Source organism: Lagenorhynchus albirostris, chromosome 12, assembly GCF_949774975.1.
Source record: "Lagenorhynchus albirostris chromosome 12, mLagAlb1.1, whole genome shotgun sequence".
Classification (NCBI taxonomy): Eukaryota; Metazoa; Chordata; class Mammalia; order Artiodactyla; family Delphinidae; genus Lagenorhynchus; species Lagenorhynchus albirostris.
This window is the reverse complement of record NC_083106.1, coordinates 58,140,772-58,156,692: the sequence shown is the minus strand read 5'-3', so window position 1 is coordinate 58,156,692 and position 15,921 is coordinate 58,140,772. Positions and strand designations below refer to the sequence as shown.

At 41.2% G+C, this 15,921-nt stretch overlaps 1 protein-coding gene and 1 long non-coding RNA gene across 6 annotated transcripts in view; one reads left to right on the top strand and one right to left on the bottom strand.

Moving 5' to 3' along the window:
• Positions 1-181, bottom strand: part of FBXL4 (F-box and leucine rich repeat protein 4) — a 68,236-nt gene extending 68,055 nt beyond the window's left edge. For 2 of the 5 annotated variants that reach the window (XM_060168043.1, XM_060168045.1), the window contains exon 1: positions 21-181. The gene's annotated coding sequence lies outside the window, so the exon portion shown is untranslated. The remainder of the gene's footprint in view (positions 1-20) is intronic. The other 3 variants (XM_060168044.1, XM_060168047.1, XM_060168046.1) reach the window with 2 other exon arrangements.
• Positions 182-6,021: 5,840 nt separating this feature from the next.
• Positions 6,022-10,340, top strand: LOC132530803 (uncharacterized). Its single transcript, XR_009543892.1, has 3 exons — positions 6,022-6,139; positions 8,767-9,206; positions 10,029-10,340. It is a non-coding gene; the product is annotated as an uncharacterized LOC132530803 (long non-coding RNA).
• The last annotated feature ends 5,581 nt before the right edge of the window (positions 10,341-15,921 follow it).

Below are 15,921 nucleotides of genomic sequence, written 5' to 3'. Positions count from 1 at the left end.
AAGTAATGGAAGGGCCGTACCCTGCAGGGTCCGGTAGAGGCGCGCGCCGTAGGCTCCACCAGCGGCCAGCCGGCGCAGGGAGGCCGGGGCGCGGGGGCGACTCCCAGGCTCCGCTCAGCGGCGCAAAGGCGGCGCGCCCGGCCGAATACGACCCGGAAGGAAGAGGCGCAGGCTTCGCGGAGGGGCGTGGCCAGGGACGGGGCGGGGCCACGGCGGCGTCTGGACCGGCCCTCCTAGGCCGAGGGGAGGAGCTTCCTACTGCTTTCCTTGCCGGAGTCGTACCCTACAAATTGCGTGTTACTCCCCAGAAGGCAGCGGTTGCAAATGTGCTGCGTAAATAATCTCTTCTTCTCATCAGCCTGCTAGGACTTCTCCAGTCTAGAGTTGTTGGGTCAGGGGATGCACAGGGATTACTGATGTTAAGGTTCTCAGAGGAAAAGTGGAACAAAAGTTATAGGCGCTCCTAAAGGCATAATTCACCAAGTTTGCAAACCTCTTCTGTCCCAGATGCAAGTCCTTCCTGCAGGCTCATCTCCCTCCCAACATTCCGAAGGCCGTGATCATTACCTCTGTTGAAGAAGATGCTCTCACGGTCTCCCTTAATCATTTTAATGTGTTTTGAATAGATACAATATTACCCTTTTTTTAGTTTGCATATTTATCTTGCATATTGCAAGGTTTCCATTAGGATGGAAAACGTTTAATAATGAAGAAAGGTTGACCTACACATTACTTGCTATCTAACTGCTCCTAAAGAGGCAAAATAATAAGGATATTTATTTATAAATTATATACATGAACTGAGCTAATACATGATGTGCAGTATAAATTGTATATAAAAATGGAAAATTTTTAACAGAATTGAAGCTTAATCCCCATTCCACCCTCAACTCTCCTTGAGTGTGGCCAGCACTTGGTGACTTGCTTGCAAAGAATATGGAAAGGAGGGGAAAGTAGCTTCATTGTGGAGAAAGCTGGGAAACACTTCCTTAGCCAGATGGAAGTTAACACGGTTAGTGATAAGCCAAGTTGATAGCATGTGCCTTGATATGGTGAGAGGAAAAGGGTACTTCATCTCTGTGACAGTCTTCCTCAAAACCTGTAAACCCTGTCTAACCTTGAGAAAACATCAGAAAGCCCAGGTATCCTATAAAAAACCTGAACTAAATGCCAAGTTAATGAAAACAACAACAAAAAAAGAAAAACTGAGAAATTGTCACAGACCGGAGCCCTCTCCCTTAGGAGACAGGACCACTAAATGTAACATGGTATTTCGAATGGGATCCTGGAACATGAAAAGAACATTAGTGGGAAATCTAGTTCTACTAGAATAAAGAATGGAATTTAGTAGTGATGTGCCAGTGCTGGTTTCTTAGTTGTAACAAACGTATTATTGTAACATAAAGTATTAACAATAAAAGGAAAATGGATGAGTGATGTAAGGGAACTCTCTGTATCATCTTTGCGACTTTTCTGTAAATCTCTATTTATTCTAAAATAAAGAGTGGATTACAAATAATAAATTAATTGTAAGTAAATGAAACACTGTTTACGGTTGCCAGCTAGACTTAATTGAGCTGATGTCCATAGAGCACTCAGACTCAGTCTTACTAAAACAGTTTCTCATTTCTCATATAATTTCTAAATAAACTTTTCATTGAAGTAAAAAATGTCTTTAGAAAAAGACAAAATACAATGCAGAGTTTGATGAAAAGTGAACATACACATGTATTCATCACTCAGGTAAAAAAAAATAATTACTAGCACTCAGAAGCCTCTCTTTGCTCTTCTAAATCTCTACCCTTTACTCCTCTTCAAAGGTAACGATTATCCTGGGCTTCCCTGGTGGCGCAGTGGTTGAGAGTCCGCCTGTTGATGCAGAGGACGCGGGTTCGTTCCCCGGTCCAGAGAGATCCTACATGCCGCAGAGCGGCTGGGTCCGTGAGCCATTGCCGCCGCGGAGCCTGTGCTCCGCAACGGGAGAGGCCATAGCGGTGAGAGGCCCGCGTACCGCAAAAAAAAAAAAAAAGTAACCATTATCCTGACGTCGAATACCAGAGATTCATTTTGCTAACTTTTGCTTTTATGTAGATGGATTCATACATTTTATGTACACTCTTTTGAATCTGGTTTCTTTCTCCCAAAATTAGGTTTGTGAGAGTTATTCATATTATTGAGTGTAGTGGTAGTTTCTCGAGTTTCTGTGGTACAAATATACCAAAAGTTATTTATCTATTCTACTCCTGATGTACTTTTAGTTTTGATTATTACAAGTGATGCTGCTATGAACATTCTTACTCATATTTGTCAGTGCACATCCTTTGCATGCCCTTCCATACATTTCCTATTGTGTGTGCGTGTGTGTGTGTGTGTGTGTGTGTGTGTGTGTGTGTGTGTGTGTGTAAGAGATGTAGTAGTTGGTGCTGTTGTTTTTAAAGGCACTTGAAGTGCTGCTTGGAACGTATATAAGGTTCTATTTAAGGAAAGGAAAAGACCACGGCAAAGTTCCGTTTCTGTGAGTAGATGGAATTTCGATCATCATTGTTCAATCTATCCTCCCTCCATCCTTCTCATCTCAAGGGCCATGCCATTGCCGTGCTTTGTTTGCTGGGCAGAAGAGCCAAGTGAGGCCAAGGAAAAGGGTGATACTTATCAGTTCATGATGGCACTGATTTAATGGGTGAACTAATGCCTTGTTATTAAATGGAATGTTGTTTAGAGCTGAATAGCATCCCACGCCGTAACAGCGCTATTACAAATAAAGAAAGTCCCAACAAAGCTTAATTGTGCATAAAGTCACCAGCTCAGCAAGTTGCTTACGATCCATTCTATGTTAGCTTCAAAAGTTACAATGTTCTGCTCAGAAGGGGAGGCGGGCAAAGAAGCAGCAGGTTCAAAACTCTTCTTTGTCTCTAACTCTTGAAACACTCACCGTCATACCCTCTGCTATTTTCAAGTGATTTTTCTTCATCTTATTATTTATTTATTTTACTTTTTGGCTGCATTGGGTCTTCGTTGCTGCGCGCAGGCTTTCTCTAGTTGCAGCAAGCAGGAGCTACTTTTTGTTGTGGTGCACGGGCTTCTCATTGCGGTGGCTTCTCTTGTTGTGGAGCTCAGGCTCTAGGCGCGCGAGCTTCAGTAGTTGTAGCACACGTGCTCAGTAGTTGTGACTCGCGGGCTCTAGAGCGCAGGCTCAGTAGTTGTGGCGCACGGGCTTTGTTGCTCCGCGGCATGTGGGATCTTCCCGGACCAGGGCTCAAACCCGTGTCCCCTGCATTGGCAGGTGGATTCTTAACCACTGCGCCACCAGGGAAGTCCCTTTTCTTCATCTTAAAAAGGAATTTCTACCAGTTATAAACTTTCAGGGCAATGAGTAAGCATGGCAATAAGATACTACACCAGAGAGGCAGAGATGTCATTCAATACGCTGCCAAGAGGACCCAAAATGTCTTCATAGTGAGCTCCCTTAGGTGTTCTGCCATTGGTTCCCAAATAAGTTCTTCTGTCAAGACCTCTCAGAAAATGCAACTCCATACATTTCCTACATAACTCAGCCAAAATAATTTACCCCTCTGTGAAATCTTAAGTTAACTAGTTTGTTGGAAAATGGCATTCAGTCAGTAATATTAGTCCAAGGTGTTTAATTTGCAGGTGGCCAAAGAGCATGAATAATAGTGAAAGTGGTCTATCAGTGTACTTTTTTAAACCTCTTACAGTCTAGGAAAGAGTTTCACTTTAATATTAATCTATCACAAAATTAGTCTAGAAATCGTCACAGCCGTTAAGAAGAAAATAAGAATTTTAAGCCAGAAGTAAGCCCAAAAGTTATGTAGTCCAAACCTCCTTTTTTTTTAAAATTTATTTATTACTTTTTTTTTTTTTTTTTTTTTTTTTTGCGGTACGCGGGCCTCTCACTGTTGTGGCCTCTCCCGTTGCGGAGCACAGGCTCCGGACACGCAGGCCCAGCGGCCATGGCTCACGGGCCCAGCCGCTCCACAGCATGTGGGATCTTCCCGGACAGGGGCACGAACCCGCGTCCCCTGCATTGGCAGGCACACCCTCAACCACTGTGACACCAGGGAAGCCCCAAACCCCTTTTTTTACAGATGAGGAAACTGGGGCTCAGAGAGGTTAGGTGACTTCCCCAAATCAAAGTGTCAGAACTGTCCATGAAACTTAGTTCTCTGACCTTAAATCCAGAGGCTTTGGGGTTCTTGTTTTTTGTTTGTTAATGATACCACATTTTCATGTTATTATTTAACAAAAACTAAACTAATCATGCTTCTATATTACCATAACCTTGAAAAGACCTGAATACAATAGAAAGAAAATTGAACTTGGGAGTAGGAAGACCTGTCTATCTAGCTCTGCTATGTAAGTAACTCTGTGATCTTGGATAAGTTACAACTTCTCTGAGCTTGTTCTCAGGTCTATGAAATGTGCCTAACTCACAGGCACTGGAGAGATTTAAAAGAAATCATACATTTGAAAGTAATCTGTGAGCTATAAAGTACTATGCAGCGTATGAATATTATTAATATTTATTACAAGGTGTTGAAGATCAGAAATTGAGTCTTTCCAGTACAAACTGGCAGAACAGAACCTTCAAGTTCATTCTAGTCTAATCCTTCCCATTGTCACCAGAGGTGAGAAAAGCCCAGAAAATGTGAGTAATTTACCCAAAGACTTATGGTAAGTTGCTGGCAAAGCCAAGACTTGAATATAGGTCTCCTAACTTACAACTTCTAATATCTTTGAAGAGTGACTACTAATTACAAACCAGTAAGATGGTTTAAAATAATCAGATAAAACTTTAGACAATCTACACAGGCCTCGAAGGGATATCTTGAAATGTTTTTAAAATATATTTTTAAAATAACTTATCTAACTCAGACTGTTCGTGCTGTTTTGAGTTGTACTGTTCTTTCTTCTGTAGCTTGAATCATTTACTTAAAATTTTATCATTGATAAATGATTCTCACTGGTCAAGAATAATACAGGAGAAATACCACCTGGAGACAGTGGACAGAATAGATCTCTTCCTGAAGTAACTTCACACCTGTGGTTCTATGATGGCTAGAGCACACAGCTGTGAAAATGAAGCTTGTGGTCAGGACCTCCACTAAACCCAGTTGAGGCTACAATCCCTCTCCTTCCTACTTTTCCTTTTTGAAGTGGAGATGCTTTTAAAAGAGCTCCTGTGTGTCTGCATTAGGCAGATCCCTATGGTCTATTCGCAGAAGAAAAGCAAAGATTCTCTGTCCATACAGGTAAAGCAAAAATGATATGTGACTGAGAGTTTCAGTAGTAATGTTCCATATAATTGAAAGTCTTTAATCCCCTACAACTATTTTGTCCTCAGTGGAAGATCTGAGGGGACTGGATTATCCAGATAAACACTCAGTATTCATTCATTTATTTGTGCCCTGGCACAAGTGTGAATAGCCTGTCCACACTGTAATATAATCTATGCAATTATTTAAAAGAAAATTATGAAAATACGATTTTCTAGGTTACGTATATCCATTGGAACATAAAGAAGTGTATCCTCTTTTTGTTATTGAGCCATAACTATTTTCCCCATCAAGTTAATATAAATAATATCACAGGGACTTCCCTGGTGGCACAGTGGTTAAGAATCTGCCTGCCAATGCAGGGGACACGGGTCCAAGCCCTGGTCTGGGAATATCCCACATGCTGCAGAGCAACTAAGCCCGTGCACCACAACTACTGAGCCTGCACTCTAGAGCCTGTGAGCCGAAACTACTGAAGCCTGTGCACTACAACTACTGAAGCCTGTGCACCTAGAGCCTGTGCTCCGCAACAAGAGAAGCCACCACAGTGAGAAGCCCGCACACCGCAACAAAGACCCAATGCAGCCAAAAATAAATAAATAAAATAAATAAATTTATTTATAAAAATAATATCACCTATATAGTAAATACAAATGAACCAAGAATAATTTATTATGCATAATTTAAAATGAAATCTTTACACTAATTGGTGAACCTTTCTTTTAAAGCTTCCCCCAAACCCAGTACCCATTGACGACCTATTTCCTTCATCCAGCATTACCTCTTCTGGATAGCGTGTGAGCAGACAAAGATCATCTGGCAAGAAGCACCCTAAAAGTGTATCTGTAAGTATCATCCTTTGTGGTACTATAACTGTTTGGGATTTCTTGGTTAGAATCCTCAGTGCCTTATTGGGAAAAATTCCTCTATGTCAAAGAAACATAGAAAATAAATTTAAAAGTAGCTTTCTTTTTTTCTCTCTCTTTCTTCTGGTTATAAATTGGTAGAAGTTTTCCAAGTTTTGAGGAGAAATTGACTTTCCCCTTTAATGGGTTCCTCAAAACGTTACCAAGGATAAAGTTCCTATTATACACTATCCTTCTGCTATTTTTTTTTCTTGCTTATCATTTCAGCCTTTAATGGTGACAGATCTGATTGCTTTAGAGTAGGGGGTCTTTCCTCCAAATCAAATGACTCACAAAGCAAGTCACTAAAAGAAGAGGGTGAGAATCCAGGATGGGGTGCTGGCAGCATTCTCCCTTCCGCTCGCTTCTTGGTCTCCTGCCCCCTGAGAACGCCTGCGGCTGCCAGGACAACATAAACGTCTTGGAGACGGGCCAGACGAGATTTAACAATGGTCAGCTTGGATCAATCAGTTATGGAACCGAGCACTTTATTTACTATTTCCTAAGTAGATTGCTATTCATATAATGTTGGACTATTTTATAGGATGAGAGGTCTTGAGCTAATTTCATATTTGTATGTCCTATTTCCCTAATAATGAATATTTTTCCATAGCCTTTAGTGCAGCTAGGAAGCAAGCTTAATGCAATCACTGAAAAGTACCTCTTTAGGGAAACAACACAAGTATTTGAAATTCAGAAGAGTGGGTTTTTGAGCTACTTTCTGTGAAGGTCATATTCTGAAGATGGGAGGGGCCGTTTTTGGTAAGGACAATATCACTATTTATTCTCCCATTAATAAGAATTTATGTTCATTTAGACAGAGAGTTGGACCTTACATACAAATTGTGTTTGGTGGTTTATTCTATTCCAGTTCTGTCTGTGCTTCTGACTGCAAGTAGGAATCTAAGTAGGCATTCTTTCACAAGGAATGCCTGACAAATACCATTTGTTGTAAAAATAGTAGAAGTCATATATGCCAGTACTTTAATGTGAATCTGAGTCTCCTGGGAATCACGATAAAATACAGATTCTGATTTTGGGTGGAGCTTGAGTTCTGAACTTATAACAATTCCCAGGCTATGTGGATGCTACTAAGCCTTGAACTACACTTTGAATAGAAAGCTTTAGGCCATTTCACTTGCGAATATTGTATCTGACCTATGAAGATTTAGTTAGCATGACCAAGCACCAATATTACAGAGCAATATCTCAACTTCAACTGGAGTCTTGAATAAGGTAGTAAGTGGATAGAATCTTGTTAGATATGTGTACCGCTCCTTTAGATGGCTTTACATTTCCTTGGGAATAGGGGGAGGTAATCTAGATTCTATTTTCATTTTACTGAAAAGGCCAATTCAAGAGAAAAATCTGTGAGGCGATAGCCCAAGTGGGTATCCCTTTAGTCTCAGAAGACTGTAGCTGGCCCATCTTTCAAGGTAATTGAGGAAGCCAGCAGCCAGTATTAGCAGAGTTTTGGAGACCAAATTCTGGCATGTGCCAAGACTACATGAGCTGGATGAGTTTAGCTTTCTATGTGTCAAAGTTCTCAACCAGTAATGCCAATCTCTAGCTGCTATTCTGCTCTGGCCTGCTTTTGTTTTCACCAAGCGCAAGTGCAGCACAGAAACGGGGGCATAAGAAAAATATCAGATTTGTTATTCACAGCAACAGCTCCAAGCCCAGACAGCTGCAAAGTAAATCTGAACAAGGTCTTGCTGTGACTTTGTGACCAAAGACTTAATGCTCTCATACCATTAGTGGGCTCTAGCACTTTATCAAACCTGTGATATTCACTAGCTACCAGTAATTGCTGATTAATGAGCAAAGTTTTCTCTGCCTTGTTTTCTTCAGGATTCTAATATACCTTCATCTTCTGGAAATGTGTTGAATCAGTCAGTTGACATTCTCTGTGAGCTTTTTTTTTTTTTTTTTTTCTTTTTTTTGTGGTACGCGGACCTCTCACTGTTGTGGCCTCTCCCGTTGCGGAGCACAAGCTCCGGCCTCGCAGGCTCAGCGGCCATGGCACACGGGCGCAGCCGCTCCGCGGCATGTGGGATCTTCCTGGACCGGGGCACAAACCTGTGTCCCCTGCATCGGCAGGCGGACTCAACCACTGCGCCACCAGGGAAGCCCTCTGTGAGCTTTTTTTAGATATTGATGTATCTAAACAGAGGACATCTTGCTCTTTTACCTGTTCCTCTTGAGATGACCTTGTAGTGCTGTATCCGCATTAAGTTATACCTTTAAGAAAACAATCACACTTTCATGCATTCAGAGAGAGCAATTAACAGACTAGAGCATTTGGGAAAAAATTTTTTTGTTCTGTAATTTTCAAAAGCTCTTTACTTAAGCAGGATGCGAAAATGATATAACTAGAAGGATTTCTAAAGAGCATCTAGTCCAGGGTGACAAATGAGTTTCACTTCCAGTGCCGCAGGACAGAGGAACGAGGACAGATGTACCTTTTATTTTCCAATCCAGATCTAGTATCAACCTTAACTTCTAATCTGAGTTTTTCTTTTCTTTCCTTCTCTTTTTTTTTTTTTTTTAACTATTTCTCTATCCAGACACAAGTACCAACCAGGCTGCAAAATTACATCTGAGGAAGGACTGGGGACATACCAAGAGCCTAGGACAACTCTGCCAACTTCACCTCCCTTTCAGACTTCCTCTACCCCTTATTCCATGATTGACCAGCATTTGGGGCTCCCCAGTACCACATACATGGCAAGCTTCATCCTCTAGCATTTTTAAAGGGGTCCATATTATGACTGGGTGCTTTGTGCCTGATTCCATGGTCACAAAGAATCACGTTACAGCACCCTTGAACCATACGATAGAATGTTTATGACCAAGCCACAGCTCAAAATAGTTGGGTACATAGATGTGTCTCTGGTTTCCATTTACATCCTTTTCCAGAATCAAGGCTTCAAAACTGCTGGCAGGTGCCTCCTTTGCTTTCCACACTTCCTCTCTCATTGCATATAGCACTGGGAGGGAGGCACAGGTGGGTGACAGTACCATTCGAGACCTTATAATATGTTGGAAGCATCCAAGTATAGAAATATATTTTGTCTTGTTTATTTCTGGATTCAGGAGAGTGTTAATTGCAGCCAAGATGTCTAGAGCTGATTTAGGTGTCTCTCTGTCAGTGTGACCTTGGCTAAGTTACTTCACCTTTTTGATATTTTGTCAAGTGCGGATAGTGGCACTTGCTCTTAAATGTGGTTAATCAAGATATGCAAAAGAACTTTGCTCTCTCCACAGGAAAGTTTCTCGTCTACATAAACACAAGGAATTATTAAGATACTGATATTTTCAGGCTGAGTTAAATGTGATTGAATTTGGCACCATTAAATGTGCATGTTCAGTGATTTCGTTATTGGTGGGCTGATTCTTGGTATGTTAATGAAGACCTATCTATAGTTTTCTTGATTAACTCATGGCTCAGGACTTGTTACTTCAAGCACCAAACAAGATTCAGTTTTTTGAGGCATTGCATCCAATATCTCAATTATTCATCTTAGGAATTAGTGTAAAATTAGCACAGATCCTGTTCATATGTAAATAGATGGGTATGTTAATTGAAATGCTGTAGCTGGAAAAAGTTTTGCATAAAGAAAGGATTGATATTAATATCTTTGAATGGAAGATGTATATCATATTGTTAGTAAGGAACAATTCATTCATGTGTACTTTTTCTAAACAATTATTTTATGTAGTTTATCTCACTTCCAAAGTAGAAGCTATTCAGTCTAGCAAATATTTTGAAATAGAAATATGCTAATAACACTTTTTAACTTAACATTGGGCTTCTTTGGTGATGCAGTGGTTAAGAATCCACCTGCCAATGCAGGGAACACGAGTTCGATCCCTGCTTTGGGAAGATCCCACATGCCGCAGAGCATCTAAGCCCATGCACCATGACTACTGAGCCTGCGCTCTAGAGCCCGCGAGCCACAACTACTGAAGCTCGCGCGCCTAGACCCCGTGCTCTGTAACAAGAGAAGCCACCGCAGTGAGAAGCCCGCTCACCACAACGAAGAGTAGCCCCTGCTCACCGCAACTAGAGAAAGCCCGTGCGCAGCAATGAAGACCCAACGCAGCCAAAAATAAATAAATTAATATTTTAAAAAATTAACATTTTTTTCTTGTTCCTTCTTGTCATATTTTTTATCACTTTTCATGTTCAAATTTTCACATTCAGCTGCTGTAAGGGTTTATTAATTCTTAATCAGAACCAAATAATTAGGGTACACTTCTACCAACTATCCAGATTAAACACTCGGTGTGTATGATAACTTGCCATCACTAAAATTCCTTGGTTCTCCCAGGTAAGTCCCTTGAAGCCTTTTCTGAAATTAAATACAAAGTTAAGCCCAAATAGTGGGAACAATAATTTATAGAAATGTGAAGTAAATGAGACACTAATTTACATTGCATGTAAATATATATATATATTTTATACTTACGTATATATCTATATACACACGTACACATACACACCAGACTCAAAGACTCTAATCAGATTTAAATTTCTGAAGCTTATAATCATATATAATAAATACATATCATATAAACCTTATTATACTATTATAACCTTAGTATAATATTTCACCATTCCTTGTCATTCAGAAATTTAACTCAGAAATTTAACTCAACAAATTTGTGTTGTGGATCTCTTATGTGAAAGGTATTCTGCTAAGTGCAGAGGACATAAACACTAACAAAGACCTCACTACCTAGCCAAAGACATAATCCATATGTAAAGATACGTTAATCACAAGAAGAGGATTTAAAAGCATTATAAACAAAATTCTGAAGGAGCATAAAGTTGGATAAGATGCCACCAAGCATGGCTACTTAAAGGAGTTGGCGTGTTGAACTGAGCTAAAAAAGATAGGTAAAATTCCGGGGATCTCCAGGCAAAGGCAAGGACATGAAGAAGAGCCTGCAGGGGAAAAAGAGGCAGGAAGAGTTTTTGGGGACTAGTGATAGCAGAGAGCTGCCAAGAGTAGCGAAATATCGCCAACCATTTTTTTATCCACAGCATATTGTGATCATTTTGCCCCCTTTTGATCAATGTTGTGAAAATATTGTTATTGAACACAGATTGGTATGTGAAGAAATTCTAAAGCAGGAGTGATTTTCTAGGGAGCACATACACTATCATTTCACTTCTTCTGATGACCTGAGATAGCTGAGGTTGGCATTAACTGACACAGTCAACGTTAATGCTCCTTAAGCAAGAGCTTAAGGAGTTCGCAGAAGGAAAAAAGAATCATCCCGCGATACTGTGCTGGCAGCCATCTGACAAAATCTGAGCACAGGGAAGATGGCGGGGGGAGGCACTGGAGGCCCCTGGGCTGAGGCGCTGTTGGCTGAGACTGCAAGTCCAGGCCCCCAGTTCCACCTCATACTCCAGTGGAACCCGGTAGTAAAGGGCAGTAGGAGTTGGGGATAAAAACATTGAGCAAGTAGTCCTCAGAGAGAGGGGCTTCTCCAACCATTTCTAACTCAAAATTATGGGACGTAGGGGCTTCCCTGGTGGCGCAGTGGTTGAGAGTCCGCCTGCCGATGCAGGGGACACGGGTTCGTGCCTCGGTCCGGGAGGATCCCACATGCCGCGGAGCGGCTGGGCCCGTGAGCCATGGCCGCTGAGCCTGCGCGTCCGGAGCTTGTGCTCCGCAACGGGAGAGGCCACAACAGTGAGAAGCCCGCGTACCACAAAAACAAAAAAAAGAATAGCAATAAATGGATCAACAGTCAGGAAAATGTTATGGCTATATCAAAAGATGAGTGAGTGAGTGTATATTTATATGTTCACAAGGTATCTGAGTGTCATTATTTTTACAATTCCCTGCTTAAACAGACTTAAAAACGACATTGAAAGCCATTGGCCCCGACGATCTCAGATAAGAGAGCCTTATCTGAGGCTGGAGGACTCGTGCCAGGTGGGTGACATTAGGGGTCTAGGGAAGGGGCAGGGAGAATGGAGAGTAAGGGTCAGAGAGGAGACACTTGAAGAGAATAGACTCAGCAGGAGAGGAAGGAATATGACCTGAAGGTTTGAGCCTAAGTGCTTGAAAAGATATTCATCAGAAGAGAGGACCGAATTTTGGGAGGGCGTGATGAAAACACTTTATTTAAATGTAATGGTTTTGGGACTTCTCTCATGGTGCAGTGGTTAAGAATCCGCCTGCCAATGCAGGGGACACGGGTTCGATCCCTGGTCCGGGAAGATTCCACATGCCACAGAACAACTAAGCCCGTGCGCCACAACTACTGGGCCTGCGCTCTAGAGCCCCCAAGCCACAACTACTGAGCCCATGTGCCGCAACTACTGAAGCCCATGTGCCTAGAGCCTATGCTCTGCAACAAAGAGAAGCCACTGCAATGAGAAGCCCATGCACCACAGCAAAGAGTAGCCCCCGCTCGCTGCAACTAGAGAAAGCCTGCGTGCAGCAACGAAGACCCACACAGCCAAAAGTAAATAAACACGTAAATAAATAAATCAATCTTTTAAAATAAATAAATAAATATAATGGGTTTTAAACTGTGGTATTTCCCAGGATTTGGTCCTGGCCCTCTTCATTCTTCCGCAAAACACTCTCGAGGCAAACTCGTCTCGTGCCTTTGGTTAGCGTATTCTCATCGTGCCAGAATTCATGATCCGGCTCAAACCTCTCTGCTGAATTTTAGACTAGTATATACAGCTGGCTCCCACACAGCTCTTCTTGAATGTTCCATAGAACATTCACTGAACATTCAATGTGTGCAAAGCAATTTATCACCTTCCCACTAACACCTGTTCCTTTTCCAAATCACCTTAACAAATGATACCGTCATTCACCCAATCATTCTGGCCATGAGTGATCTGGAAACCAACCTAAATGTCTTCCTTTACCCCACCCTTCACATTTAATTGGTCTCTAAGACTTGCCATTTCACCTTTTAAATATTGTTTGAATCTATCCCTTCTGCTTCCTAAGTCATTTCCCTGACTTAACTGGTCTCTGCCTTCATGCTTTCTTCCTTCTAATCCAGGCCTCACATTGACAGAGTTATATTTATAAAATGCAATATGATCACACTACACAAATGGTTAAAACTCTTCAATGACTCTCCATTGTTTATAAGGATCTAGACCCAAATTTTGTAGATGGTACATAACATACAGGACACATCGTGAACTGCTCTCTGCCTCTCCGTCCAGATTCATCTCTACCTCTTGTACCCTATGATCAGTCATATAGAATTATCATGAAAATAGCCCTGCCTTCCAGAATTTACCATTCAAAAACTCTGAACAGTGGAATTCTCAAGGCAGAAGATCTTACCTTGATCAATGAAAAGCATCTGTATTTGCTTCAAGGAATCTTTCAAGAAACAGAGAAAAACAATCTCAATCCAAACTTTCTGAATTCATTTAAAGAAATTCCACAAAGAAAAATCCTCAAAAGGGGATATTTGCAATATATATTTTATTGTAAATATTTGTTTTATGAATTTATAAATATTTGCTTCTAATTAACTATATTTTATAATTTCCTTGCATTTATTTTTATGATTAACATTGGTATTTTTATAGCATGATTAGGACCAGAGCTCCGATTCATAACACTGTATCTATAGGACTTTATCTAAAGAATTTATCTAAAAATGACTTGACTTCTAACAATCATACAAAAAGCAATTATGCTGCCAGAAGTACCCTATACACAAAGACAGAAATGAAAAAGAGAACAGAAAGGATATTAAAAGAACTCCAAGAAAATGTTTTGCACATCTCTATAATAATAAAATCAGAAAGAAATGAACAGTAGTCTAAGAAAATATAAATTACCAAAATTGGCCCTTGACGAGGTAGAAAATCTAAATAAATCAATTTTCATGTAAAAAATAAAGTTGTCACAGAACTACTCCTCAAAAATGTGCAGGACGCAGATGGTTTTACAGATGAATTATTTCAAACTTTCCAGGAACAAATTTTTTCTATGTTATATAAACTGGTCCAGAACATAGATATAGAAGGAAACTGTTTCTCTCCCTTCCATGAAGTCAGCATCCATTCTAACAAGGAGAATACAAACTTCAAACCAACTGCCCTGAAAAGAACCGACACAAAACTCCTAAGTAAAAGATGAGCCCATTTAGTTTGAATATTTTTAAATGTTAAAGAATGACCTAGGGGCTTCCCTGGTGGCTCAGTGGTTAAGAGTCCACCTGCCAATGCAGGGGACACGGGTTCGAGCCCTGGTCTGGGAAGATCCCACATGCCGCGGAGCAACTAAGCCTGTGTGCCACAACTACTGAGCCTGAGCTGTAGAGCCCGTGAGCCACAACTGCTGAAGCCCACGCGCCTAGAGCCCATGCTCCTCAACAAGAGAAGCCACCACTCGTCGCAACTAGAGAAAGCCCATGTGCAACAATGAAGACCCGATGCAGCCCAAAAATAAATAAATAAAAAAGAAATAAATTTTTTTTAAAAAAAAGAATGACCTAGCAAAGTTAATTTCAAAAATGCAAGGATAGTTCAATAGTAGAAAATGTATTAATAAATCAAAAGAGGAAAACCATATTATCATCCTGTAATGAAAAAAAAAGCATTTAATTTATTTTGATAAACTTGAACTAGGAAAATGCAGACAGTCCGTGTTTGGCATAATCATCACCTACTCTTAAAATGGGTATGAAACGGTTAACCAATAAACCCCTGAGACGCCACAAGGTATCATAAACTCCATACATTCTGTACAGTAGAAGAGCCTGTTTCAGTCCAGTTCTGTCTACTCCCTCCTCCCGGAAATGGAGCATGAGATGCAAAGTGCTTCCCACGGCACTGCCCTGGAGCAGAGTAGGTATAGACAGACCACAGGGAGACAAGGCAGAGAGCAGAGAACACTGCACAGGTAAAATCCTCACTCCTAGAAAAGCAGGCAGCCATAGCAGGCATTTCAATGGCATGTTGTCAGGAAGAAATACAACTGATGAAGCAACTGCTAATGCAAAGCTGTTCACTCTCTGGAATTGACATCACAGATCTGGTGTAGAGAAGTGATCATTTAACATATATGACTGAAGACCTGATCAGTGGGGGACAGAGAAAAAAAAGGCAATGATCCAGCTCAATATAAAAAGAGCATCCAAACTGGGGCAGGATAGAAATTGTTACCTTCGTCACACCTGGAACCACACTGTGGATGTGCCCTAGTTTGGGATATTTATTTATAGCTGAATTCATCATATAATTTGTAGGATGAAGAAAGAGGGAGGTACTACACAAGCCCACGCTACACAAGCCCATGAAGACCTAAGGGTCCGCAGTGTAAGCTGCTCTTTTCTAAGAAGAGTCTCCTGAACTGCTTTGTTTTGCTTTGTTTTTTTTTGTTGTTTTTTTAAAATAAATTTATTTATTTTATTTTATTTATTTATTGTTTCTGGATGCTTTGGGTCTTTGTTGCTGCTTCGTTGCTTTTCTCTAGTTGCAGTGAGCGGGGGCTACTCTTCGTTGCAGTGCGCAGGCTTCTCATTGCAGTGGCTTCTCTTGTTGCAGAGTACAGGCTCTGGGCACACGGGCTTCAGTAGTTGTGGCACGTGGGCTCAGTAGTTGTGGCTCGAGGGCGCTAGAGCACAGGCTCAGTAGTTGTGGCACACGGGCTTAGCTGCTCCACAGCATGTGGGATCTTCCCGGGCCAGGGCCTGAACCCGTGTCCCCTGCA